Here is a 26,795-nt window from a genome sequence, read left to right as displayed (position 1 = left end):
CCTCAGGCCCCTGGCTTCCCCGGAGCAGGAGGTGAGGGTGGGTCTCACTGTCCCCACGTCTCTGGCCTCATCAAACTCATGTAAATTCTTATATTCATGCTGTCAAAGTTATTTTGGTTGTTGTGTATTTCTAACTTTTGCTTGTTCCTCTTTTCCTTTTTCTCTCGTACCACCCTGTGAGCAAGCTGTTGGGTCTCAAAAGGTGGGTTGTGCACACCCTGCATTGGAAATACCTACATTTCACTTTGTGCTGCCTCCATCGCTTTAAAAAGCAAAAACTTAACAACTGCCTCGATCCATTTATTATCCTAGTCATCTTATTATTTTCTAATGTTTTGGAATTTTTGCTTTGTTAACACATCACGCACTGGTGTTTGATACCTGTTAAAATCCTTGCTTGGAGGAGCCTGTTTGGTCCTCCTTATATTGGTCACAAATGAGCCATTATTAATTTTGCTTGTTTGTTTTGAGGAAGTGAGATGCGAATTGATTTAGGTGGCATCTGATGGAGGTTTTTCATGGATATTTTCACTTGTAAAGTCAAAGTCTGCAGTACCTTGCTTGATTCTGGCTTTTACTCGCACGCGGTTCCTGGCCGTCGCTGTGTAACGAGCCTGACGGCGCTTCCTGGCCGGCGGTCACTGGGGAGGACGTGGAAGGCTGGGGTGGTGAGCAGCCCACAAGGGGCGCTGTTGGAGGAAGCAGTTTTCTTTTGCCTTTGCCTTCCCAATGCCATTTACTTTACTTTGCCTTCATAAAGGGGCAGAAGTGGGTCTAAAATCCATGTCACTCTTTTGTTCCCTTTACGACGCTGGTTTCTCTCAGTATCAGGACAATGTGGCCTTCTGCTAAGTAGCTGGCTCACTTGGATCTGTTGGACACTGGGACCACTAACGGGGACCGTAGCTTCCTCGCTGTTTCAGCCAGTGGGCATTCAGAGCCTGGTCTGTAGTTTGCTTAAGCAGCTGTGCAGGCCTCCCTGCAATAGCCTTTACTTTTAACCCATGTTGGCATTAAGTAGCTGACTCTGTGTCTGTTGCAGCTGACGTCCACCACTGATGGCCGTGTCGTTAGTTTGCGGTAGTGAGTCCCCAACACCCCAGTCAGCCGTGAAGGGAGATGCCTTGACCGACCTAGAACCTTGCATTTTCACACACACCCTGGTTCATCTCACCCGGAGAAGGGTTTGGCCACCACCGTCATGCTGGCCATGAGACCTTGTTTCTCCTTTCATGCTCTGGTCCAAATGTGGACACTTCATCCTTCACTGACTTGGTATTTCCTGAGACAGGCCAGACTTTCTGAAAGAGTCCAGCACATTCTCGGGGGGAACAGAACAGAAGTAAGTGTCGCAAGTAGAAGGAGTCCAGGCTTTTCTGGTTGGCAAATGCAGGCTGGGATCAGTGATGGCCGGGCTGTGCCCTGGACACAGGCCTTTCCCGTGGCCCCCGAGAGCCCAGGGCCGGAGTGAGAACAGCCTTGCCTGGGTTCCTCCATCATCATCTGCTCACTGGCAAGTGTGTCTGCTAGTTAGGAGCTCCCCCAAACCTTGGGCCCTTCAAAGTTCAGACCACGGGAGAATCTTGAGTCCCTTCTCCTGGGCCTCCTTTGTGAGAATCCAGTGCCTTCTGTGGTGACCAGGGCCAGGAGATGCCTCCCCCTCCAGGGAGCTCCCTTCGGAGGACTATGACTCACTGCACCATGCTGTGAGCTTGTGGGGTTCTGGCCGTGGTCTCTGCAGAACCACACTTGAGACTGGCTTAGCGACAGAAATGACAAGACTGATTCTAGGGCAGGGCTAGGGGGAGGGAACAAGGGAAATTGAACGTGATCTCAAACACTAAGTGGGTGCTGGGGCTGTTACGAAAATGGGGAGCCTGGGAGGTACCTGCCAGGAATCGAATTCCAGAGTAAATGGTGGACATGAGGCATTTTTAAGATGCCATATTTCATCCAAGTTAGGACTTCAAAGAGGCATTCGGGTCTATGAGCCTGGGGCTCAGGTGAAGGAGCCGGACTACAGATACACGTTGGGAGTCATCATTCTTAGCTGGTGTTCACAGCCGTGCAGGTGGATGAGCTCATCTTGAGAGCTGCAGACTGAGGCTGAGTGGGGGCAGGGTTGTGCCTGTGTTGGAGGAAAGCCCAGACCATGCAGCTTTGGTGTGTCAGTCAGCGGAGTTTGCGAAATCCAGAACAATGGCACTTATCCTCAAGGGGCCGGGGTCTGGGCAGGGCCACCCAGGAAGAAATCTGAAAGGAGGGTTGTGGCCACGTGTGCGCGTCTTGGGACGATGCACAGGCTGTAGGGTCCGGGAGGGGAAACTTCTCAGAAGGTAGAGTTGGAGTGGGGAGTGGGGAGAAGGTAGTCACTCTCACCTGTGAGGGAGGGAGGGAGGCCTAGGGAGTCCCTACCCTACCGGACTCGCTTTCCCATGAACAGAGGGCAAACATACAGAGTATCTGAGGTGAGAAGGGATGGGCGCTGGGAGAGGAGCCAAAGTGGAGAATGGTGGTTGGATACTTCTGAAATAGTCTCCCTGCAAAATAGAGTTAAAAAAAACCTAGACTCTTAAGAACATTGATAGTGACCGGGTAGGAGGCAGTTTTTCTGGCCTCCTAAGGGTAAATCATGTATCCGGGGATACACAGAAGGATCGGGTAGTCTGGTCCGGGGGCTTGACCCTTACCAGGGGGAACAGTGCAAGTTTAACGGGGGAGAAGGGCAGCGGAGGGAAACTAGCCAGGCCCCGTGTCAGGTACCAGTCGGCCGCCCTACTTGCGTGTTGCATTCACATCCATGCCTCCCAGGTGGGTGGTGGCAGCCCCCTTTTGCAGATTGGGAAGCCTTCTCAGAGGGGTTAAGGAATTGGTCCGTTTAGTGTCTAGTAAATGCTGTAGCAGGATTCAAGCAGGGCCTTGTCAGACTTCAAGGGCATGTTTTCTCTCCTAATTCCGGTACCTCCCTGTTGTGCCTGGAATGGTGAAGTGGGTCAGTTTTGGAGCCTTTCAGAAAAAGTGCGATTTAGGTGCCTCAGGACTGTTTCACAAAGCTCAGTGTTCTTTGAGCTTTCGGAAGCACCCCAGTGTTTTATGCCCCACAGGGGTAAGGTCTTACTCCTTTGACGATGACGTGGTTGCAAATGATGTACAGGTGCAAAACCAGACTTAGCAGCTTCTGAAGGGAAACTCTCCAGTTCTCCCTTGATCGGCTTTCTTCCGCGGGATGTAACTGTGCTGCAGTGTAGGCCTGAGCTTTCCGTATGGAGTGAGGGTTTGATATCCAAAGTTAGCATAAAATGGTCAGATGAAGAAAATCGAATTTGACAATTTATTTTTGGGTTTCATTAGACAAGATATACTATCAGTTAATGGCCAATATAGCGAATGAAATTGAGTACAGAACATTGCATTTGTTACTTTCTATTTAGAGTTCTCTTACAGCATAAGTTTGCCTGCTTTGGAACATCAGCTCCACCGTCAGGGTGCCTATCAGTGTGTTGGTGTGATTGCATTTACAGAGTGAATGTAATCTGGGCTTCCTCAGCCCCAAACACTCCAGTGCAGAATCACGGGCTGTAGCCATCTGTTAGTCACGCAAATACTTCTAAAATTATATGATGCTAGAAAACAAAGAAGAGAGAGAGAGAGATTGCCTTTATCAAAGTTCCTTTCAATTCTAACAGCAAACTGTTTTTGAGCAGCTCTGGTTTCCTTTGGATAAGAATATATACATTTCTTTGCATGTAACCTGGGTTTTGGACTAGAACACCAAGTTCTTGCTGTCCACAAGCCACAAAAATAGTAGCCAAATTGCACACGTGTGAAATAGTTTATTCTTTTTTCTGAGAAAGTATCCTTGAATTTGCGACTTGGGCTGTGATTTTTGCTTTTTGCTTCTCCCACCCCTCTTGTTATCTCTCACTCCTTCCCACGTGGCCGTGGTCTCAAAGGAGCGGGCAAACACCCAGTTGGTCACCATGCAGTGCTGCTGTAGAGGGAGCCCATCCAAGACCTAAAGGACATTATCAGAGAGGATTTCCTGGAAGAAATGGGCTCTACATTCAGTTGTGAGGACAGAGTAAGAGTCAGCCAGGAGAAGGAGTCAAGAATGTGGCTCAGGTGGCAAGTGTAGCCCGTTCAGAGGCCTGGAGGCTTGTGGAGTGGGGACTCGGGGAGAGTGCCCTATGCGGTCCAGGGTGGAGGGTGCCCTGCTGGGGAGGACACTGGAGAGGGCCTGGGGTGGAGGGCTTTGGAAGAGGTTGGGTTTTACTAGAACTGACACCGGAGGCAGCTAGGGTGTCAGGAGGAAGTGACAGGTACTCCTGGTTTTGCTTCTGATGTTCTACAGGAAGATGTGGTCGGGACGGGCAATAGCAACACTGTCCATTTGTGACCCACCCCTTCATTCATTTATTCATAACATGCACACTTCTGAGTGTGTAGGGGAGAGGGATGGACCCACAGTAGTAAGCAAATCGTACTTGCCTCTTGCGAGCTTAGCAGTTTCAGAAGTTGACTCAGCATAGAATGTTCTAGGAACACAACAGGGGCACCTAACTAAAAGTGCGGGGGTTGGAGGCAGGGAAGGCTTCCTTTAGATATAGTGAAAATGAGTCTGGATGCGAGTGGGAACTAGCAGGTGGTCAGGGGACCCCTGAGGTCACTGGGGAGCTGGGTACTGCAGTGAGGCTGGGCGATTAAGGGCAGGGGTGGGGCTAGCCCTGAAGGGTTTGAAGCAGGGGTGATGTAATCAAATTTGTGTTTTGGGAAGGCTGCTCTAGCTGTGTTTGTGTGTGTGTGTGTGTGCATTTGGGAACAAAGGGAGGGTGCCACCAAGCGAGAGGGTCATTAGAATACAATTCACAGGCTGGGAGATGACCAGTGGGAGAGGGGCATCGTGGCTGCCTGGGGACGGAATGGGCAGTGCAGATGCAGTATCTTCTTATGGGGAAGGCTTGTTAGCCATGCCGCCCTAGCGGCGCCTTGTGGCTGGAAGAAAACAGTTGGAAGCCGCCAGGTGGACTTTCCTCTTCTCTTCTTCCCTGCCTTCTGTGGTGATCTTTGCTCAGCCAACATTTGTGACAGAACAGCTAAATTTCAGGGTAGCACAGGAGTTTGTTGAGCTCGTTTGAGTGAGATCTTGTAGGAATTATGTGTGTGTTGAGATCTGCACGTTCACTTAGTTAGAAATGCCCAGTCTTTTGCATTTCCATACGGGTTTTTATTCGTGTTAAATTTGCCTTTTTGGTGAGAGAAAATTGAATACAGCTACTGTTTTTCTCAAAAACAAAAACTTCTCTTTAAAGAAATTTAATATTCAAAAGAATAGGAATATTTAAAAATGATAAAGTAAGGCTTTGGTGTAATTTCTTTGATTTCTGATTTGATGTGGAGTTACAGCCTTTGCATTACTTAATAGCACATTCTTGTCAGTATTTAAAGAGCTATTAGTGAGTGCCCCAGGCCCCACCTCTCAAAGCATCACTAAAGCTTGCTCTGAAATAGTGAGGCCATAAAGGTCTTGTTTGCAGAATCCAAAAGGTTGGTTTATAATATGCAGCATAGCTCTCTTTATAAAATAACAAAAGGCTCAAAATTAAGAAATTGGAACATACTTGATTTTTTTTTAAAGCTGAAACATAAACATTCTTGTGTTAATGTTGCGACTGGAAATTTTGGAAAGACAACTCCTACAGTAATATTCTGTATGTGAAATACGTGTATGCCTTTCATGTTTGAAAAGAAACTATGCAGTGTTTTTCGAAGTCAGGACCATTCCAGCTCAGATACTGGCAGTGATGGTTGCTGGTTTTCAATGGCATAGCCTAAATTTGCCTTCTTTGCTTTTTTTTTTCCTTTTTCTGTAGTGAGAGGTTTGAGTAGTGCTTTGCCAGCATGCTTTCGGGGCAATTTTGGGGCAGATGTCATGCACCAGCAGTGAGACATTTCTGTGCATTTTACTTTCTGGACATCAACTGGCCGGGACGCTGCAGGACTCCCTGGTCCATCACCATTTGTCCTGGAGCTGTTCCAGACAGTGAATGACTTTCTGTGGCTTGGAGGTAAGGTGATCTGATGCAGATGACAAGATGTGTAGTTAAAGTGCTGTTGTTTGAAATAGGAGGAAACCTAGAAAAATGGCTCTAAAATACAGGATGAGGGAGGAGAATTCTCTGAGCTGCCTGCAGTGGGGAAACTTCTCAGGTTACTCCCTCACTGTGTATCCTGTCACACTCCCTCACAGCCCTGCAAAGCAGTCCTTCTTAAGCAAGCATGCACTTTCTCAGAAACACGTTGAATTTCCTTGTGCTGTAAAGGAAAAGCCCAGCTGGGCTAACAAGCTAAGTCACAAATCTTAGTATAACAAGTGTCGGATTACTGATCTGAGTTCTGCTGGGCTAACTCATAAATCTGAAATTTAGTGTCAGTCTATTGGTCTAACGAGCTCAGTCACAAATTTAAGTGTGATAAGTGTCGGTTTACTGATATAAGTTCTGCTGGGCTAACTTGTAAATCTGAAGTTTAGTGTCAATTTCCTGGGCTAACAAGCTAACTCGTAAATCCAAGCTCAACAAGTGTCAGTAACGTGATCTTTTCCAAATTGATAAGCTCCAGTGTACTGATTCCTTGCTTTTTGTTGTTTGAACCTTATTGGCTAATAGCCCCATACTTGTAATTAACCCTGTAAAACCTCATGTGCAGGTCTTGGAGGTGCTCAGAGCTTCGGAGCAGAAGCCCCTCTGAGCCCGCCAGCGTAATAAATCTGAGTACTCCAACCCTCCAAGTGGTGCTTTTTTCTTGGCTGGCCTGTCGGAGTTGACAATCGTGAATATTTATGTGTATCCGCTGCTTCCATAACATTTCCTCTGTTTGTTGGCCTTATTTAAAAGCACATCTTGCCCTTTGCTTAAATGCCATCCCCTGTTAGTCACCTCTGACACATATTGTTCCAGACCTCATCCATATATAGCTGCTAAATTGATGAACAGAATGTAGTATCTCCATGCAGTGGAATATTATTCAGATATAAGAATGAAAAAATGAAAAAGAAAAAGAAAGGGGAAAATGAAAACGGCCACCTGCTCTTGGAAATCCACCCTGACTGCTCAACCTGCACTTTTCTTTTTGAATCTCCACTCCTTATGCTCCACTCTACTCTTTTTGATAGTACTTACCACCTACTGATAAACCTTAACATTTTCAAAAAAAAAAAAAAGAAAAAGAAAAAGGTGCAGATACCACTTCAACATGGACAAGCCTTGATAACAGCACGTTAAGTGAAAGGAACCAGACACAAACGGCCACATATTGTTGACTTCAGTGATCTGAAATGCCCAGAATAGGCACATGCAGAGGCAGAGAGCAGGTGATGGTTGCAAGGGGCTGGGTGGAGGGGGGATGGGGAGTGACAACTAGTGGACAGGGGGTTTCTTTTGGGATGATGGAGCATTCTGGAAATAGATTGTGGTGAGGGCTGCATAACCGTGAGTGTGCAGAAGAATGCTGGGCGCTATCTCTGTGAGTGCCTGTTGTTGGGGCGGCTTTATTTTGTTCTCACCCTGCAATGTGAAGAGTCATCTTGTGCTGAGGCCGTTCTACTTGTGTGAGTGGTGAGACTCAGGGACTTTGCAGAGTCATGTTTCTTTTTCCCCCTTACTAAGTGTAGGCAAAAAAGGATTAAGCCTGAGAAAGTGCTCCATCTGCAGAAATGTCTTTCAGTTTTGCACCGTGTAAAAATCTTGAGATATTTTTAATCGTTGAGGACAGTCTGTGGGGGGAAACAGCCCGTGAAGCCTGGGTGAGAGCTGGAAGAGCCGCGCTTCCCTCCCAGACACGGGTGGGGATTTCACCCCGGTTCAGGCAGTGAAGGGCCCTTACCCGTGTGCGGAGTTGACAATCGTGAATATTTATGTGTATCCGCTGCTTCATCTTGGATATTAATTTCAATCTGAGTCAGCTTGTGGCGGCAGCCTCATCCTACATCAGGAATTTATAGTATCTGCTCTTTGAGGTGAAGACCAGACAGACTTGATTATTTAACAGTCTCTCTTGAATTGATATCTCAGATTCCTTTGTCAAAAGCATAACAGCAGAAATACAGACGTCCTTTAATGCCGATGTGACCTGAAGAAGGTTTAGTCTCTGTGCATCAATGACCTTATCTGTGGGTAGGGAAGATGATAACAGAGCTTCTCTCAGAGGGGCTGGTGAGGGGAGAGTGAGAAGCACAAATGGAGGACTTACACAAGATGCTCATGAATGACTGGATTTAATGATCTCAGCCTCATGAGGCCTCAGCGGCAGAGATGTCAGAACAGATCAGTCCCAGCCAGAGCTTGATCCATGTTTGCAGCTGTGATTATGATCAGTATCACCCCTGTGGGTTATCAGGTAGTTTTAAGACTTGGTAATATGAATTCATGAATAATGTTAAAAGACTAGACATCTCAGATCCGGTTTACATAGTTTTCAAGATTACCTCTGAGAAAAGGGTGTCTTTTTTCCCCAGCTTAAATCTGAGTTGAGTCTGCAAAAGAATTCTGTAGTCTTCCATCTTTGTGCTTTAATTCTCCATTTCTTCAAAAAACGTTTTTAAATAGAGTTACTGGGAACTGAACTGAGGACCTCATGCATGTTAAACACGTGCTCTCCCAACTGAGGTATAATCTCCCCCCTATTTTTTTAACTTTACTTTCTTAATATTCAGAGTTTAGAGGCCTCTAATTCTGTTTCTTGAGACTTGTTCATGAACCTGGAAGTCTATAAATAATGGGCAATACTTGGCTTATTAAAAAAATCAATAGAACATTCTGCAATCCATCCAAAAGGAAAAGCTCATTGACTTAAAATGTTTCTCCTTTATGGTGATTTCTACTATTTGGTCTAGCTTAATTTGTTAACAGCCATCCTCATCATCATAATGACCAAATTCGCCCTGAATGGGCACCAACCAAAGGCTAAAATGCTTTCCTCATGTTTTACTTCATAGCAGTTGTTTGAGGGTAGGTATCAGTGTCTCCTTTTCTGCAGCTGATGGATTAAGAGATGGGGCAGCTTGTCCCAAATCACACGCAGTTGGCGGTGGCAGGCTTAGGGCTGGAACCCAGGCTGCACAGGATGTCTTTTCAATTGCTCCTCTAATCAGCCTACTGATGAGTTGTTTCCCAAATTCCTGTGAGTCCAGAAATGGCCGATTTTAGTGATCTCAGCCTGAAGAGGCCTTCAAAGGAGAGACACCAGTGAGAATGTGAGACAGAGTGGCATAAATTAAAACTGACATTTTCACAAATGTTTTATTCTCGGCTAATGACTTAAAAAGTTAGTGTTATTTATTCTAGAGTTCTGCAAGCACTAAAAACAAAATATTAAAAATGATTATAATGCAAAAGAAAAGTGAGCTTTGAAAGTCCAACCACTGCTAGTGACTCATTGATTGTTTTTCTCTAGTGGTGCTTATTGAGAGAAAAATTTACAAAGTCTGAATTGGTTTCATGTAGTTTTAGTATGGAAGAAAAAATTGTCAGTGAATATTGTAAGTAAAATCTTGACTCTTTTCTTTCCTGTTGATGAATATGTAAGTTGTTTTCATGGCTTAAGTACATTTCCTCATTTGTGAAATTTGAGTAATATCGTTTACCTTGTTTGACTGTGAGAGTTAGACGCCTTGTATACAAAGCACCCAAGAGGTGCTCAATAAAAATATTTGCTGTCACAATGACAGTTTAGGAGAATCAGCTCTGAATACTAAAAAGGGTGGCTTATTTCTGATACATTTTCGATATGTATATATATGATATATATGAATATGATTTACAGTAATAAGGATTCAGTTGTCTTTTAGTGTAGTATGAAGTTTTGATGAAATCAATGTCATTCTTGTAAGATAGGGACTAGTTACATTGCCTTAAGCAGACAACCTTGAACATTATTTACACAGAATGTGTATATTTATAACTCAGAATTCATATTGCTGTGTAACCAACCACTAGAGCTTTTAAGTTTGTAGGAATATGACCACAACCATTAATTTAGAAAAATCAACATTAAATATTTTCAGGAAATGAGCTTATCTCTGTTGTGACTGAAGAAAATTTTAATTTTTTTCTGTACTCTTAATAGGTTTTAAAATATCACAACATTGATTTGACATGTCACTTTTTAAATGGTGAGAATAAAGCTCAAGTTGTTTTAATACATAAATTAATCTTTTTGCATTTCAACAAAATGATATGATTTCCTGACTCTTTGGGAAGACTGTTTTGCAAGACACTTAGATTACCTAATTTTGGAAAAATGCAGAAGTGACTTTTATGAATATAGGCCTAGTACAGTTCTGTTGGCATTTGACATAGTGCAAGACATGAGGACTAGGAGAGCTTTGCTGCCGATGGCCAGGAGGACAGATCCCAGGTCTCAGTCTCCCCTTCTGTAAAATGAAGAGGCTGGACTGGATTCTTTCCTCTTTTAAGATGCGTTTCCATATGCCTATTTCTTTTGTTTATATTCAGGTGTATTATCAAGTTCAGATTAAATGCTGAATACCACTCTCTTCCCCGAAGCAGAATTCAGTATGTGCTAGATAAGCTTTCAGTTATCTAATTCTTCTTTCTTTCTTTTTTAAATTTTATTTTATTGAGTTATAGTCAGTTTACAATGTTGTATCAATTTCCAGTGTAGAGCACAATTTTTCAGTTATACATGAGCAAGCATATATTCACTGTCACATTGTTCTTCACTGTGAGCTACCACAAGATCTTGTATATATACTTTCCTATGCTATACAGTATAATCTTGTTTAACTATTCTATATATAACTTCAGTATCTACAAATTTAAAACTCCCCGTCGTTCCCTTCCCACCCCCTTCCTCCATGGCAAACACAAGTTTGTATTCTATGTCTATGACTGTTTCTGTTTTGTATTTATGTTCATTTGTCCCTTTCTTTTCTTTTTTAGATTCCACATATGAGTGATCTCATATGATATTTTTCTTTCTTTTTCTGGCTTACTTCACTTAGAATGACATACTCCAGGGACATCCATGTTGCTGCAAATGGTGTTATGTTGTCATTTTATGGCTGAATAGTATTCCATTGTATAAATATACCACCTCTTCTTTATCCAGTCATCTGTCAATGGATATTTAGACTTTTTCCATGTCTTGGTTATTGTAAATAGTGCTGCTATGAATATTGGGGTACAAGTGTCATTTTGAAGTAGGATTCCCTCTGGATATATGCCCAGGGGTGGGATTCCTGGGTCATAGGAAGTCTATTCCTAGTCTTTTCAGGAGTCTCAATACTGTTTTCCACAGTGGCTGCACCAAACTGCATTCCCACCCCAGTGTAGGAGGTACCCTTTTCTCCACAGCCTCTCCAGCATTTGCCATTTTAGGACTTTTGAATGATGCCCATTCTGACAGGTGTGAGGTGATACTTCATTGTAGTTTTGATTTGTATTTCTCTGATAATTACTTATACTGAGCATTTTTTCCTATGCTTATTGATCATTCATATTTCTTCATTGGAGAATTGCTTGTTTAGGTCTTCTGCCCATTTTTGGATTGGGTTGTTGTTTTTTTCTTACTAAGTCATATGAGCTGCTTGTATATTCTGGAGATCAAGCCTTTGTCAATTTCATCTTTTGCAAAAATTTTTTTCCGATTCTGTAGGTTGTCATTTTGTTTTACTTAGGTTTCCTTTGCTGTGCAAATCCTGTAAAATTACTTAGGTCCCATTTACTTATTCTTGCTATTATTTCTATTGCTTGTGTAGACTGCCCTATGAGAACATTTTTGAGATGTATGTGAGATAATGTTTTGCCTATGTTTTCTTCTACGAGGTTTATTGTATATTCTCTTATGTTGAAGTCTTTAATCAATTTTGAGTTTATTTGATTCTCGTTTCTGATCCTACAGGCAATTTTTGTGTTGCATCTTTCCCGGCAACCTGGACATGCTTTTTAGCCATAGGTGGCGCTGTTGGATCTTCTTACAGTCTTAATCTTCCTGTTTGTAAAAGAAGGCTTAAACAACGTTATTTTATTTTGATTTCTTTGCTTAATGCTTCAGGATAGCACAATGTCCATTGTGTCTGTCTACCTGGAAAAATTATTATACATAGATCTTACTTTTATTCTGTCATCTGACTGTGAACATTTCAGACTTGCTGTGCAAACAATGGCAAAATCGGACTTTTCTTCCAGTGTTAGAAACCAGTGAGCCAGGATTTTATTAAACAGCTAGAAGCTGCCTCTGGAGCACCTTAAAGCTGAAAAGTGTACTGAGTTCCCTGCGTATGGACCCCGCCGCTGTGTGTTAATTGGTGGGAGGTGATTTGGTATATATAGGAACGGGTGTAGCTTTACATGCACGCCCTGTCACTGAGACACGTGAACCTGAGTCAGTTCGTTCTGTTTTTCCCTCGTCTATGTGATGGGGACGCTCATATCTCCTTTGTAGAATTGTGAGATTTAGAAATTATGTAAAGTGTTTAGCACAGTGGGTATCTCAAGAGGGCTCATAAACTTTAGCTCCTGTTTTGTATGAAGCCATCATTTTATAGTCTTTGGCAATTTCTAAGAAATAGCAAAATAAGAAAGCTGGTTTAATGATGAAAGACATTTGAAGAGGTTCCATAGTTCCTATACTCATAATTTAGCATCAGCAGAGTCAGGACCATTACACAGTCACCCTGAAGCAACGTTAAGCCACAGAATTTTTTGTTAATTAGTATACACTGGAGCTTAAATGGACCCAATACTTATACAAATGTTTTCTCCAGCAGCCAACTGAAAGATGACACAGAAAAGCAGGCAGGCGATTAACATCTCCTTTATTACAGAGGACGCCATGTTCTCCATGAACTTCAGGGCTGTGGGAAAATGGGTGTCATGGTACTGTGTCCCAGAACTAGAGACTCACTCTGTCCCAGGTAGCTCTGGGCCACAGTGAGCCTTCCCTTGACAGGATCTGCCCCATTATGCACAGGGCTGTCCTGCCATGGAGCTGAGCATCCCAGGTGCTTCCCGAGGTTGGCCAACAAAGGAGAGGAAAGAAGGTTTTCACATGCCCTGCTTGTCTCCCGGATTCACAGCTCACTCTGTTAGTGTGACAAGGGCTAGCTGTGCACCAGGGGTCAGGGGTGTGAAGGGAGAAGCACTCTCCGTGGCCCAGAGGAGTGGGGAGGAGGCATCCCCTCCCACAGTTGAAACAGGTGGTTGGATGGAACTGAAGGGTGCTCCCCAAGAGTTTATAAAAGGGGAAATAGGGATTTTCTTTGGGACTTAGTCGAGCCAGGAAACACTGACGATGATTAGAAGGAAGACTTGTAAATCACTTTAATATTAAGTTAACATTTGTTGAGCACCAAAAATATGTTACATTCTTTTCTGAACATTTGGTAAAAATGAATCCTTCAATCTTCAAAACAGGCGAGTAAAAAAGGTCTGATTGTTATCCCAGTTTTACAGTGTGGAAATTGAGGCACACAGAGGATAAGTAAGTTGGCCAAGGTCACAGAGCTAGTAAGTGGCAGAGCTGGGATTTAAACCCCGGCTGTCTGGTTTCCAGGCTCCAGGAGATGGGCTGTGAGTGTTTAGAGGTATCTGCATGGCTGGGTATCTGTAACTCTGTACATCAGTTACCCCAGAAAAGACAGGGGAAGTAGAGTTACACAGGTGCTCACAGTTGTGTCTCAGCCACTGTCCAGGAGAGTGCACCGTGATTAACGTAGTTTTCCAGGCAGCATGTCTGTTTGTATAACATTGAGTTAACCTAGAAGCCCTCCCTACATTGCTTCTGTCCATGATCGCCATATGACCAGCTGCCCGTGATTGAGCTGTTGAGGAGAAAATGTACTGATGGTTGAACTCTGATATTTCAGTCTGGTTCATAGTTTGATGTCTCCTGTTACATTAATAAGTTAAACATCTGGTTTTCTTGCATCAGTTTGGTTAATGTGAGACCAGTCCATTGGAGCCCAGGGATGCTGATGGTATAATTTCTGAGCACGTTGTGTCACTTCTACCCATGCAGACCTGGCTGGAGAATGTCCCCCTTCCTTACTGATTTCTCCCGACAGCAGCGTCCTCTCCCAGCCCTCTCCCTGAGGCTGGGAGCTCTCTGAGTAGGCCAGAGAGTCAGAAGCAAACTCTACAAATCAGAAAATGATGAAGTACCTGGAAGTGGGTTTAATAGAAGAAAAGTGCTTCCAGCTCATCCGATGGACTCTTCGAGGCCGTTTGTTGAAAAGCTGCCCACTGTCTGTGGTTAAGCTACCTTTTTGCTGTTGAAAAGTCTGGATTAGATGAAAGGATTATAAAAAGCAGAAAGGAGTGATTTCAGGTGGTCCATCCACACTGGAGAGAAGTGATGGGTGACCCGCCTGTGTGAGGAATAGACAGAGTCTTGCAAACTTCATAAAACAGCTTTAAAAGCTCTGCCATCTGAGTGCACTTTATTTGGGGTCTAGTTCATCACTGGTCGCGCTGAGAGAGCAAATAATTGATGATGGCAGAAAGGACACGGAGGCATCAAAAAGGTCTCAGTCATTTTCCCTGTTTAAAGGATGGGGCACAGTGTAATATATTTCAGCTGGTTTTTCACTGAACACTTTTGAGTGTTTTCTGGGACTCCCCAGTTCCCCAAGGTTCCATGCAGCTGGGTGTCCCCTAAGTGCAGCTCTGTCAGCGCTTGCCCTGGGCTGACGCGGTGTCACGGGGAGCAGGACGGTCAGCGTCCCCGGCTCCTCCGAGCTCCGTCTCCTCATCCGCAGAGCCGGGATTCTCATCCGTGTCTACTTAGTAGGGTTGCTGAGAATCACACGTGATGGTTGTTAGGTGTGATTTGTGGTTGTACCTGTGTTCGGCATATAGTCAGTATGTGATAGAAACACTTGTTTTTTTATATTATACTTGTGGCTCCTAGATTGCAGTGGTTTTTAACCTGCATTTTTTTATAACTTTATTCTTATATATAAATAAGCACTTATTTTTATTTATTTTTATGTATGTACTGGGGACTGAAGCCAGGACATTGTGCATGCTAAGCAGGTGCTCTACAACTGAGTAATACACACCCTCCTTGTCTGTACTTAAAAATAAACATTGCAATACACAAAATAGCTCTTAAACACCATCATGGGACCTAGTCTCTGTATAGACAATTGAACACGTATTCTAATTCAATGAGAATAAATGTTGGGGGATACCTTTCTGAATGTGTTAATGTGCTTAAAAACGATCATAGCTAGTGATAAACACGAATCTTTGATGCAGTACTTCTTAGTGTCTGTTTTGCCATCATGGGAAATTACATTCTACAGAGAAGGCTAATTGGATCTCTTTGATATTTGGATGGTTTAGCAAATGATCAAGACTTTAAAAACCTGACAGTTTTGTATTTTAAACTAACTACAAAGTTATCTTCTAGAAGTTGGAATTCCTAAGCTTGTGAAGTGCCCAGTAATTCAGTGTGTATGTGTCTGAGTCAGTGTCTGAGTGAATGTGTGTGTGTGACTTCAGGAAGGTAGAAATAAGTTCCATATAGCCTTCTGATAAATTTCTCCTCCAGCTCAAGGTGTAGGCATATATTTACACAAATAAACTGATATTCTTTTGTCATTTGGCATATTGGGAATACGAGGTTCTCATACTTGTTTCAGAAAGTTTGGGGAGCATAAGCTTAGAAAATGGGAGGAGAAAGGCAGGGAGGCACTTCACACATTGTGCAGGATATGAGAAACAGTAGTTTTTCTTTTATCTTCTAAAGCAAACTGGCACTGAATTGTAACATACTATTACTCAGAATTACTTTTCTGATCAGATGCAAGTACCTCAGATTTTTCAAAGCAACATGAATGATGAAATGTGTTTTAGCAGTTATCTTTAAAAGTAGTTTTATTTTTCAAGTAAAAGGCTATAACCTGTTCCTTCTTCCAGCGGTACAAGAAGTTCTCATTGATCAATGTACATAATCTATGTGCTTAGTTTCTTTGTTTTTTTTTTTAAGTGCTTCTTTCATTGTGCTGTGAATGAATGTTTAAAATTTCTGGATTTTGATCTTTAGAACATGTTGCTTTATAAGAACTGTTAAAAACCTGATTAGAATTTTGACCTTGTTTGGTGGGGCTCCCAATTGATTTCTGTTGTCTGTTAAAGAGGGAAATGCTTCCTCTAGCCTGCAGATCATTAAGTGAATGGTTTGCAGTGTGCCTTTAAAATTTTTTGAATGCATTGAGCATGTTTGTCCAGTGAATTTTTAATTGACTCAAAGTAATGACATTGCTTTGATTCTTTGGCTTTTGCTCCTCTCAAGAATTTGAATTCTCTGTTGCATTTTGTATACGTGTTCTTCACAGGGGAAGAAATTTTGCTTTTTTTACAGAGGTGAATTTTCCTATCCCCTCTGAATGTCTTCTGTAATTAATACAGCAAAAATCTGTTATTGCAGTGCTTTATTATTTCATAAACTATTTTTTGTCTTAATCAGAAACGATGACAAAGAGTGATAATAAAAAAATATGAAAACCTTCCTTCCTTTGAAGAATAGAAGTGAGGTGGTCAGCTTCACGCATGCTTTGTCCCTGACACACTTACTCTCATGTCATTATGTATCATGATTCGGGGATGGAGTTGCTTCAGGTTTGTAGATTTTTGTTTGAACATTTTTATTGAATTCTTTCTCCAGGCTGATGTTTCCTGTTGGGTTTGTGGAAAGTGTAGAAGAAGGGAAACAAATGCTTTGTTTTGTTTTCAGGAGGCCTGAGTTGCTGATGAGAAAAGAGTTGAGGGTGGGCTGAGGAACAGAGTGACACTCCCTCTCCTCCAGGCTGAAACTGATGAACAATGAAATCAATTATGTGTATCGGTATTTGACCAATAGAAGTTAGCGAGCCCAAACTGGCTAGTTATGCCCAATGGAAAGTACTGAATTCACCTGCAGAGTTAGGTGTTTACCAAATAGAAGCAGCTTAGAGCAATCAGAAAAATCAGTCCTATGATGAGATATAAAAAGATAATAATATCTTTTATTTCTGAAACTTTTCTACGTTAAGTTGTGTATAGCTAAAATTTAGTTTCAAGCACCAGGAGTTAAGAGTGTGAGTGGTTCTGTGGGATCGTTATTCAGGGAGGTGTCTAGATCCTGCTAGAGTGGCTGAAGCTGGCAAAAGTGCCAGAGCCAGGATTTGTCATCCCAGGGTGTTCTCCATAATGGTTCCATGTTGGAGCCCATGATTGGGTTAACAAATTATAACAGACCCCAGCCGCCTGTCAACTTTAAGAAGAAAAAACTGTGCTTAGTAACTGCTTTGCAAGCAGGGGCTTGTGCATCCTCATTCCTGTCTCCTTGCCGTAAAAAGCAGAGACAATGCTTTGCTTGCATAGTTGAGGTTTTAGATAGCACTCTGCTCATTGCAAAGCAAGGACCCAGGACCTCAGCTATAAACGCTGGGCTTGTGTGCTGTTAGATATTCTATTATCCCCAAAACAAGGACCTGGCTGGTCTGGTGGTCTGCTTTGTAATTCACATATCTAAAGAATGTATCTTGTTCCCCTCAGCCCATGATTTCCCTAAAGATACACTAAGCCTCTATACTCAGTTTGCATTCTACAATCTCTGTCTCATCCTGTCTTTCCCCAAGTTCCTGCTTACTATCACACAACTGTTAATGACTTTTTCCTTTGATTATACACAATAAATATGGGAGCATTTGAGAGACTCGTGGAGTTGGCTCCCTACTCCCTCTCGCTGTTAACTTTTTCCACATTTTCTTGAGTAATTCATTCCGTGTCGGTAAGACTTCTGCCAGCCAGAACCCACAGTTCCAAGTGAGAAGGATGCAGGCTTTATCTCTCCTACCAGAGGGAGAGAGAGAAGAGAATTGAGATCTGCTCCCCCATGGTCCCTTCCTGCCCCAGGGCCACTCCAGTTCACCTGCAGCCTTCTGACCTCTGCTCACAGGGCCTCTGTCCCAGAACTGATCGCAGCCTTTTATTCCCTTGTCAACATTTCTTATGCCTTTCAGAAGTTGGTCTGTTCTCTGCAATTCCACCCTGGCAAATGTGATGGTGGTCAGCGTGCTGGTGTGCAGTCCCTTGGGGACTCCCAGGAGCCATGCTAATTATCCTGAGTCTCTCATTCGGGGTTACAGAACTGTCGAGCACTGGAGGAAGCCCATTGACGTGAAGCCAGCACAGCATTGCATCACTTTCATTTTATTTTTGAATTTTCAGTGGAGAAATTATTTGTAGCAAACTCTTCCAGATTTTCTGCCGCCTGCTTTCCTCACCACCGTCTCCTTGTTGGCTCTGGTGCTTGTTTTAAGAACCAGGTTTCTTCTCTGGTCATTTGTAGCAGCTGGGCTTGCCGAATCCTTGATCTGCATTTGAAGCAGAATGCTTCTTCGTGATGTCAAACTGATTTCCCTTGTCATTTCTGAATATTTCGTGTGCACTCAGCAACTGTTTCAAGTGAAATGCTCTTGTCCAATTTCGGTTAACTCACATTTGCTGACCTGCTGCTTTCATGCTGAGGGCAGTTTCTTCTTCCTGTAATAAAAGTTAGCAATTTGCATTTACAATTGGAAGGTACTGGCCCAAGGTGCTTTTGTTCTTAACAGTTTTAATACAACTCACCGATAAAAATGTACTGCGGTTTTTAATCTATGCCAAGAATTGTGCAACCCAGTCAATCTTAGAACATTTTCATCCCCCCAGTAGGAAGCCCCGTACCCATAAGCAGTCATTCCCATCTTCCCCATCCTCCCCCAGCCCCAGGCAGCCACTCTTCTCTCTCTGTGCATTTGCCTGAACTGGAGATTTCATGTAAATCGAGTCACTTCATGTTAATGGAACCGTCTATTGTGACTGACTTCTTTCACACTGAGTAATGTTTTCAATGTTTCTCCACGTTTGTCCACGTTGTGGCCTGTCTCAGTATTCCTTGCTTTGCTATTGCTGAATAATATTCCACTCTATGGCTGGGTCCCTCTGTTTACCCATTCATCACGTGATAGACATTTGGGTTGTTTCTGCTTTTTGCCTGTGATGAATAATCATGTCATAAACATTCCTGTAGGAGTTTTTATGGGGACATTTGCTTTCAGTTCTCTTACGTGTGTCCCCAGGAATCAGAATTGCTGGGTCATTCAGAAACCAAATGTTCAACTGTCTGAGGACGTGCCAGGCTGTTTTCCAAAGTGGCCACGCTGTGTTACTTCCTCACCAGCAAGGGCTGGGCGCTCCGCTTCCTCTGTGTCTTTAGTGCTTGTTACTCTTTTTTTAATTATAACCTATTGTAGTGAGTGTGAAGCGGTTTCTCCTAGTGGTTTTGACTTGGTTTCCTTTACAGCTAATGATATTGAACATCTTTTCTTTGTGCTTATTGGCCATTTTTACATTTTCCTTTAAAAATACTTTTTCAGATCCTTTATACATTTTTTAATTGAGTTGTCTTTTTATTGTTGAGTTGTTGGAGATTTTTTATCTTAGAAATACAAATTCCTTATCAGATAAATGATTTCAAAAAATTTTCTCCTGTGTGTTGTTTTTTCACTTTCTGGATGGTGTCCTTTGAAGCAAAGTTTTAAATTTTGATGAACTCCAGTTTATCTCTGTTTTCTTTGTTCCTTGTGCTTTGGGGTCATATTTAAGATATGAGATTTTTATTTAAACTTTTATATATAAAATAACTGAATTCTTAGGACCATTCTAGGGATGGGTGCTGTTGTTTTCGTGAGTCTATGGATGAGGAGACTGATGCAGAAAATTTCCCTGAATATCAGGGTCACAGCTGCCCAGTTGTGCTGTGGGAGTTCAGACCCTCTTGTTTGTCCCCAGCATCTGTGCTCTTCACCACCATGCTCTACTCCTTCCTGGAATCGTTAATGAAAGTCTTTCCTTCTTTGATTTCTTATTAGTTTTTTCTCATTGGGGACCTCATCTTCTCATTATCCTTGCAGAGCTCAGTGTAGGTTTATTTTTGGTCTCATGTAGGCAGAAGCATTGCTATCACTTAACTTTTTATTACTCACTCTGCAGTGATGGCTGTTGCTAATTGACCTAATCAAGTCATGCTTAAGTCTTTCCTGCTCATGACACTAAAAACAGAGTAATGACCTAAAGAATGCTCAAAGAAGAAAGTACTTGATTGATTTTATTTTGCTAACCAATCAAAGAAAAATCCCAGTGTTGACATAGATTATAAGCCCTCCAGAATAGGTTCATTGTCTTCTTGTGTTTCATTTGTTTGGTCACAGTGGCTGGATAGTGCCTTGTTGTCCAGCAGTTTTATTAGGATACGGTGCTCGTGAATCATTGTAAGGACAGAATTTTGACAACAGACTGTGTTGTTCATTTCACAAGGGAAAAGATAATATAAAAATACTGCTCAGATCTATTTTAAAATTAAGTTTGGAAATTTGCAAAGAGTTCGAGAAACCATTCAAATATATTTTTCACTAATTATAGATCTACATTTGACACATTATGTTTACATAGCAGCATAACTTACCAACTAGTTTTGACAAGAGGGGTGTATTATTGATTGTTTGTTTTAGTTGAAATATTCTACCTGGGATAAAGTAATCAGTGCCCATAAATGAACAAATGTAACTTTGTATTTCTATGCAACATGGGAGCAGATTTCATACATTTGTATATAATATATATGGGTGTGTGTTTTAAACTGTCTTTCAGTGTTTTTTAAGTTATTCAGCAATGTTCTACCTTTAGAATTCTTCTAAGAAAATCACCCCCGTATCTAGTGCAGTTTGTACTGTGTATCCTGTCTTATGCGTGGAATCCCACTGTCCGCTCAGTGAGGTATTTCCTCTCCTACTGAGGTAGTAGCAGAGCTACAGGGACATGGATTTCTAGGCCTTTGTTCTCCATGTGTTTGCAGTTGGCTGTCAATCACGAATTTCCCTTTCTTGGGTTTTCATTGTTCAATTACAATTTTTGAAAATAACTATTAATATGTTGCAGCAGGCTCCCTAGAAACTTGATGTGTTTGTGCTTTCCAGTTTTCAATTTATGAAAAATGTAAATGTACTCTTGTTTTTAAGTAGTCATTTTTCACTAGATATTTATTTACCTCTTTATTGTTAATTTTTTTCCCAATGAATGAATCGGTGTGCATGTTTTAAAAGATACATTACTTTTTATTTTCTTATTGTAACAGTTTTATTCATTGTAGAGAATTTACAAAATACGGATAAACACAGTAAATAAGTTTAAAATGGCCTGTAATCTCCTCACCTGGAGATACAGGTGTAAGTTTTGAAATTGAGAATAACAAGTCCTCTCACGTTGTTCTACTTACTCAAGATCGCTTTGATTACTGAGAACCTCGAATTCCCATATGATTTGTAGCAGGAGCTAGTCAGTTACTGCAGAGGAGCCCGAAGGGATTGTGATCGAGACCACGTTGAATGCACGGATCACTCTGGGGAGCACTGCCATCACAAGAGCATTGTCTTCTGACCCAGGAATGAGCATGGTGTGTCTGTCCAGGTGTTTAGGTCTACTTTAATTTTTTTCAACAATGCTTTGAGTTTACAGAGTATTTTTTACTTTTTTTTTTACATTTTTTATTGATTCATAATCATTTTACAGTGTTGTGTCAAATTCCAGTGTTCATCACAATTTTTCAGTAATTCATGGACATATACAAACTCATTGTCACATTTTTTTCCCTGTGATTTATCATAACATTTTGTGTATATTTCCCTGTGCTATACAGTGTAATCTTGTTTATTTTTACTTTTTTTTGCCTTTATACTGAGGACAAGTTTGTAAGGCACCGGGATCAGAAGTGTATTTGAGCCCCGTCCTTTGCTGCCACTATAGTCTCTGCGCCCTTGTTTCACCCTCTGTACAACCTTGCACAAAATAGGAAGTTAGTAACTCTCTCTTGACTGAATGATTATATGATTGGTGGATGATGCTTGAGAGTCCTTGTGATGATTTTTTTTCCCCATCATTTCCCCAATTCTTAACTATGCCCTTCCCCTTCTTAAACTCCAGCCTTTGTTTCAGCCTGCCTGTGGCATTGATTTTTCTTTTCTGTAGACTCTTCCTTTCACTGGTTCACGATAATGTTACATGTGGGTTGTGGAAACTTACTAGATATCAAGAAAGAGTAAATCCATTGCATACTAGTATTTTTAGAGTGTGGTAATCTTTTATCGATTGAAATTAAATCAGGCTGACACCCTGAGCCCTCCCCTGAGCTCTTTCCTCCTTCCTACAGGTGATACTGCTCTGGTTGCTGCATGTGCCCTTCCCCCAGACTTGGTTTTGGAGTTAAGTAAGTCACCATCACTGGACCCCTCTCTTTAAAAGATGAAGAGAACATTTGCTCCTTCTCCCTGGATGGGGACTTGGATGAGATGAGGTACCAGATAAAAATGGAGCCCCACCTCATTCTGACCCCTGCTCTTTCCATTCCTTTCTCCAGGGGAAAAGAGTACAATTCAAAAATATAAAGATTGTGAGCTAATGAGATAGACAAGACAACCGAACATTTATTAAATATCCTTTCATGCCAGAAACAAATGTATTATACACAAAAAAGGCACATAAAGCACGGTAGTACTGTGGTTTCAATCGTGAGTCTGAGTTCGAGTCCTGCTCTGGAGTGACCAGTCCTGTGAGATGGAGAACTGGTAGGTCGGCTTAGCCTCTCCCGGACTTGTTTTCTGTCCTGCAGAGATGGGGCTCGCTAGGCGTCCCCCCCGTAGAGGTGCTGTGGGGTGTAAATGACGCGCGTGAGCAGCCCGAGCACAGCTGCTCGTTCCTCGTAAGTGTAGGATCGCATAGATTTTGCGGTGACGGCTTTATGACCGCCCTGTGTAGACTCTCAGTGCTCCAAAGGGATGTCTTGTGGTTTGGAGGTGAGATTCTCACTTCTGTAAATACTGAATGATTGTGTTATTGGGCCCTGCTGATTTGCATCTATTCTTTAGAAAGTACATATTGTATATTTTTTCAAGCATGCATGATTTTTTCTTTTAGTATTTATAGTTCTACCCTCTCATCTCTTGTATGATATTTCATGGAATGTAGGAAACAATCCTAAACCACCTGCTTCTTCACACTTCTCCGTGGTGGTTTTCTTCCCTGACTAGAAGAGGGTTTTGCATAGGAAATTTTCTTTGTTCCCCTTTTCTTGGAGTCTCTCTGTCTGTCTACCCATCTCTCACCTGTCAATCTGTCCATTTATCTACCCACTCATTCTTCTGACTTGTTCCAACAATCATTTCAGGCAGCTTATAAAATAACAGATACCAAATAAGCAGGTGAGAAAATGGAGCCAAGTTCAGACAGTGAGGCTAGGAGGCGAGCCTGTGTAAGGGTTGCAGGATGAGACACACGCCTCTACCCTGTGACTTATAAGATCGACAGCAGCAGTGTGCCTGAGCCTCCCACCAGACACAGGGCAACAGGGTTTGTGGGAGATGCTTACTGGCTGTGAAATAAATAAGTGGCTGAGGAGAAGCCCAGTCTTTCCAGCTACTAAGGATTAGGAGAATATTTTGAGTGTCTTCCAAAATCAGAGTATTGCATTGTTTCTTTTGTCACAGTTCTATGTGTAGCTGGTTACATTCTATACCTGGAAATTTCTCTAAAACTCCTTCCCACGTGAGTCCCATGGCTCGGGAATGGGGTGGTTCTGCTCATTGACGGGTGTTGGCCAGAAACAGAAAATGACCGCCTCAAAGGAGCCTGGGATTTGTCAGTCATGTTTTGTCAGTGCTGTAGAGTTCAGAAAATGCTTTCACTGTTTCTCTCCATCTGTGGCGGCAGCGTGCTCTCTTACCAGCATCAGGAGGTCAGGGTCACGGAATGGTGGGGGTGACTGTACTTCCGTCAAGACAGCTGAACTGGTCACTGCAGGCGTGGTGCTTTCACGAAGTTCATTTCATGTTCTTTAATAGAAGGTTTCAACAGGAAGTTAATTAACTGAGTTAATTAACATTTAATAAATATGATGCTTTAGTTGAAAAGACAGTTTAGGCACATTATAAGCTGTGAAGGATTTAAAAACGGTTTCATTACTGAAATTTCATTAGGGAAGATACACAGTTTATCTTATTTGTGCCTCTCTTTACAGTAAAAAGGAAACAGGACAGAAAAGGCAAAAGATGCTTTCTGTTCTTCCTGTCTTTTTGCAGGCGCCCTCACCTCCAGTGGCATTAATCCAGACACCAGCACTGACACTGGCCATGCTCAGAACTGCCTCAGCCCTGAAGACACAACTGACAAATAGAAGGGGGCCACGCCCTGTTACAGAAGGTGCTCTCACTTTGTGGGTCCTTATGTAACGGTGCGGTGTTAGTCAGGATCGCCCGTTCTACATTGTGTGGCGCTGCAGCCTTGTCTCCTAGTTACTTGTTTCCATAAGTACACGTGTGTTATTCTCCAATGTGCTGTACTACACAACTAAATATGCTTTTTTAAGATGAAAAATAATGTGTATTTAATATAATAAGTCTGAAAACAGGGGCAAAAGAGGCTACCCTGGTCCCACTAGTCAGAGATAATAATTTACACTTTGACATCTATTTTCTGTTCTTTTCGTTAGTGTATATCACCTCTGTCATAAAAACCAGCGACCGCTCTGTGCCTGTTAACTATGTGGAGACCTCCATTTTCCATTCGGCTTATTACATATTTTTCAACAATATTCTATCTCACCTGGCATGATTTTTAATGACCAGTATAACATTCTGTCTTGTGAAGGCATCGTCCATTTTACTTCGGACTTAAATAAACTTTTAAATTCCAAGTATACTTAACTGAAATACTGAAAAAGAGAACTGTGATGGTACAGAAAGGCCCTTACCTCCCTTCCCCTTATTTCCTGAGAGTAAAAGCTGTTGACAATGTGGTGTATATATTTCATGACCTATTTGCCTATGACATATATATATATATATATATATATATGTATATATATACACACACAGAAACACACACAAGTATATGAAATATCTATGTATATCTGTATTTATATATGCTTTATTGAAAAATGAGACCATACTGTATGTTTTTCTACAGCTCACTTTATTCACTCAGGGGTGTATCATAGACATCCTCCCACTACAGACTCACCCGGTCCTTTCAGATATAGTGGAGGGGTCTCCTGATGTGCGGGTGTCGTCTCTTGTGCAAGGACACCTTTGGTGGGAGAGTGCTGTGGTCAAGGCCCTTTACCACGCCCAAACACCGGCTCCCTCACGGCCCGCAGCTCACCGTGATTTACTGCATCATTGTCTTGATGGTGGACGCTTAGGTTTTCTCCATTTTCCACTTTCAGAAATGATGTTTGACTGGCATCCTTCTTGTACAGATATTCCTGTGATCTTGTATGAGTATTCCTTTACTTAAGGCTTCTGGAAATTTAGTCCCTTGATGTGAAATTTACATTCATCACAGGCTCCTTTCAAGTGACTCTAGGAATTCCTTCTCCACTGGGGAATGAAAAGATGTAGATTTACTTATGTAACCAATTCTCTATTACTGGATATGATTTCACTTCAGCTTTTCCTCCCACCATTGTAAGCAGTGCTGTGTAAATTTCCTGATGAGTACATCTTTTGGAGCTGATTTCTTTTATTCTAAAGGAAACGATTCCTAGAAGTGGAGTTGCGTCTGTGTGCACGCACGTTTTTTAGAGTTTACATATTCATTGACATGTCGTCCTCCAAAAAGTTCGCTCACAGTTTGTTCTCCCACAGATGGACACTAGCTAGAATACCTTTTATAAATATTTGCCAATATAATAAGCAAAAGTGCTTTTCAATGTTTTAGTTTGCATTTGATGACCAGTGAGGTACTGAGCATTTTTCACTCATTGGCCATTTGACTTTTTAAAATGAATGATTCCTTTTGTTCTTTGCACACAGTTAAGTGAGGGCGCATCTTATTGCTTTGTGGCAGCTCTTTGTATGTTATGAACATAAACTTCTTGTCTTCATCAACACGTGTCACAGAGCTTTTTCTTTTCATTTCTTGCCTTTCATTTTGTTCAGTAGGTTTTTTATATTTGTTGTGGCCCAAAATATTCTTAAGTTAGTAAATGACTTCCTAATGGGTTTTATCTTTGTCATTATTCTTAGAAATACCTTCTTATAATGGAATAAATCTCTTCTGTAGGTTTTTTAAACTCTAAGATGGAGATGATAATAGTACTTGCTATACTGAGGTTAAGTTGAGGTAATATGTGCAATGTGTTGTATTTACTGTTATTCTTACTTTTTAATATTTACATCACTCTCTGTAATTTCTCTTGTGGTCATTATGACAGGAATAGAATTTATTCTTTCCAGGTGATTCTCTGATTGTCCCAGGACAATTATTGAATTCATATTTTTCTCTTTGATTTGAAAGCCCTCGTGTACAAAATAATTTTGTACACTAGAGTCTCTTTTTGAGCTCATGGTTCCTTTCTGTCAAACTTCCTTTCTCATTCCAGCAGCATATCTTACATATAGTAAAAATTTATTTAATATTTGACAGTGTTATTTTTTTTTATTCTTTTCTTCGATCCCAAAATTTCTTGGCCAGTATTATCACTTTATTATTCCTGAAGAATTTAAAAATATTTTGCTCAAGTTAAAACAAAATTAGATAAAAGTTTTCATGGGATTTTTTAGTAAGTTTTGGATTATTCTTAGGATGACTTATATCTTTACAAAACTGCTTTCTTCCATGCAATATGTTGATGTCTCAACATATATACCTCTTACTTTACCCTTCAGTACAGTCCTGTAGTTTTCTTCATTTAGA

This window comes from Vicugna pacos, unplaced genomic scaffold (assembly GCF_048564905.1).
Source record: "Vicugna pacos unplaced genomic scaffold, VicPac4 scaffold_19, whole genome shotgun sequence".
Taxonomy (NCBI): Eukaryota; Metazoa; Chordata; class Mammalia; order Artiodactyla; family Camelidae; genus Vicugna; species Vicugna pacos.
This window is presented reverse-complemented; position numbering follows the sequence as displayed.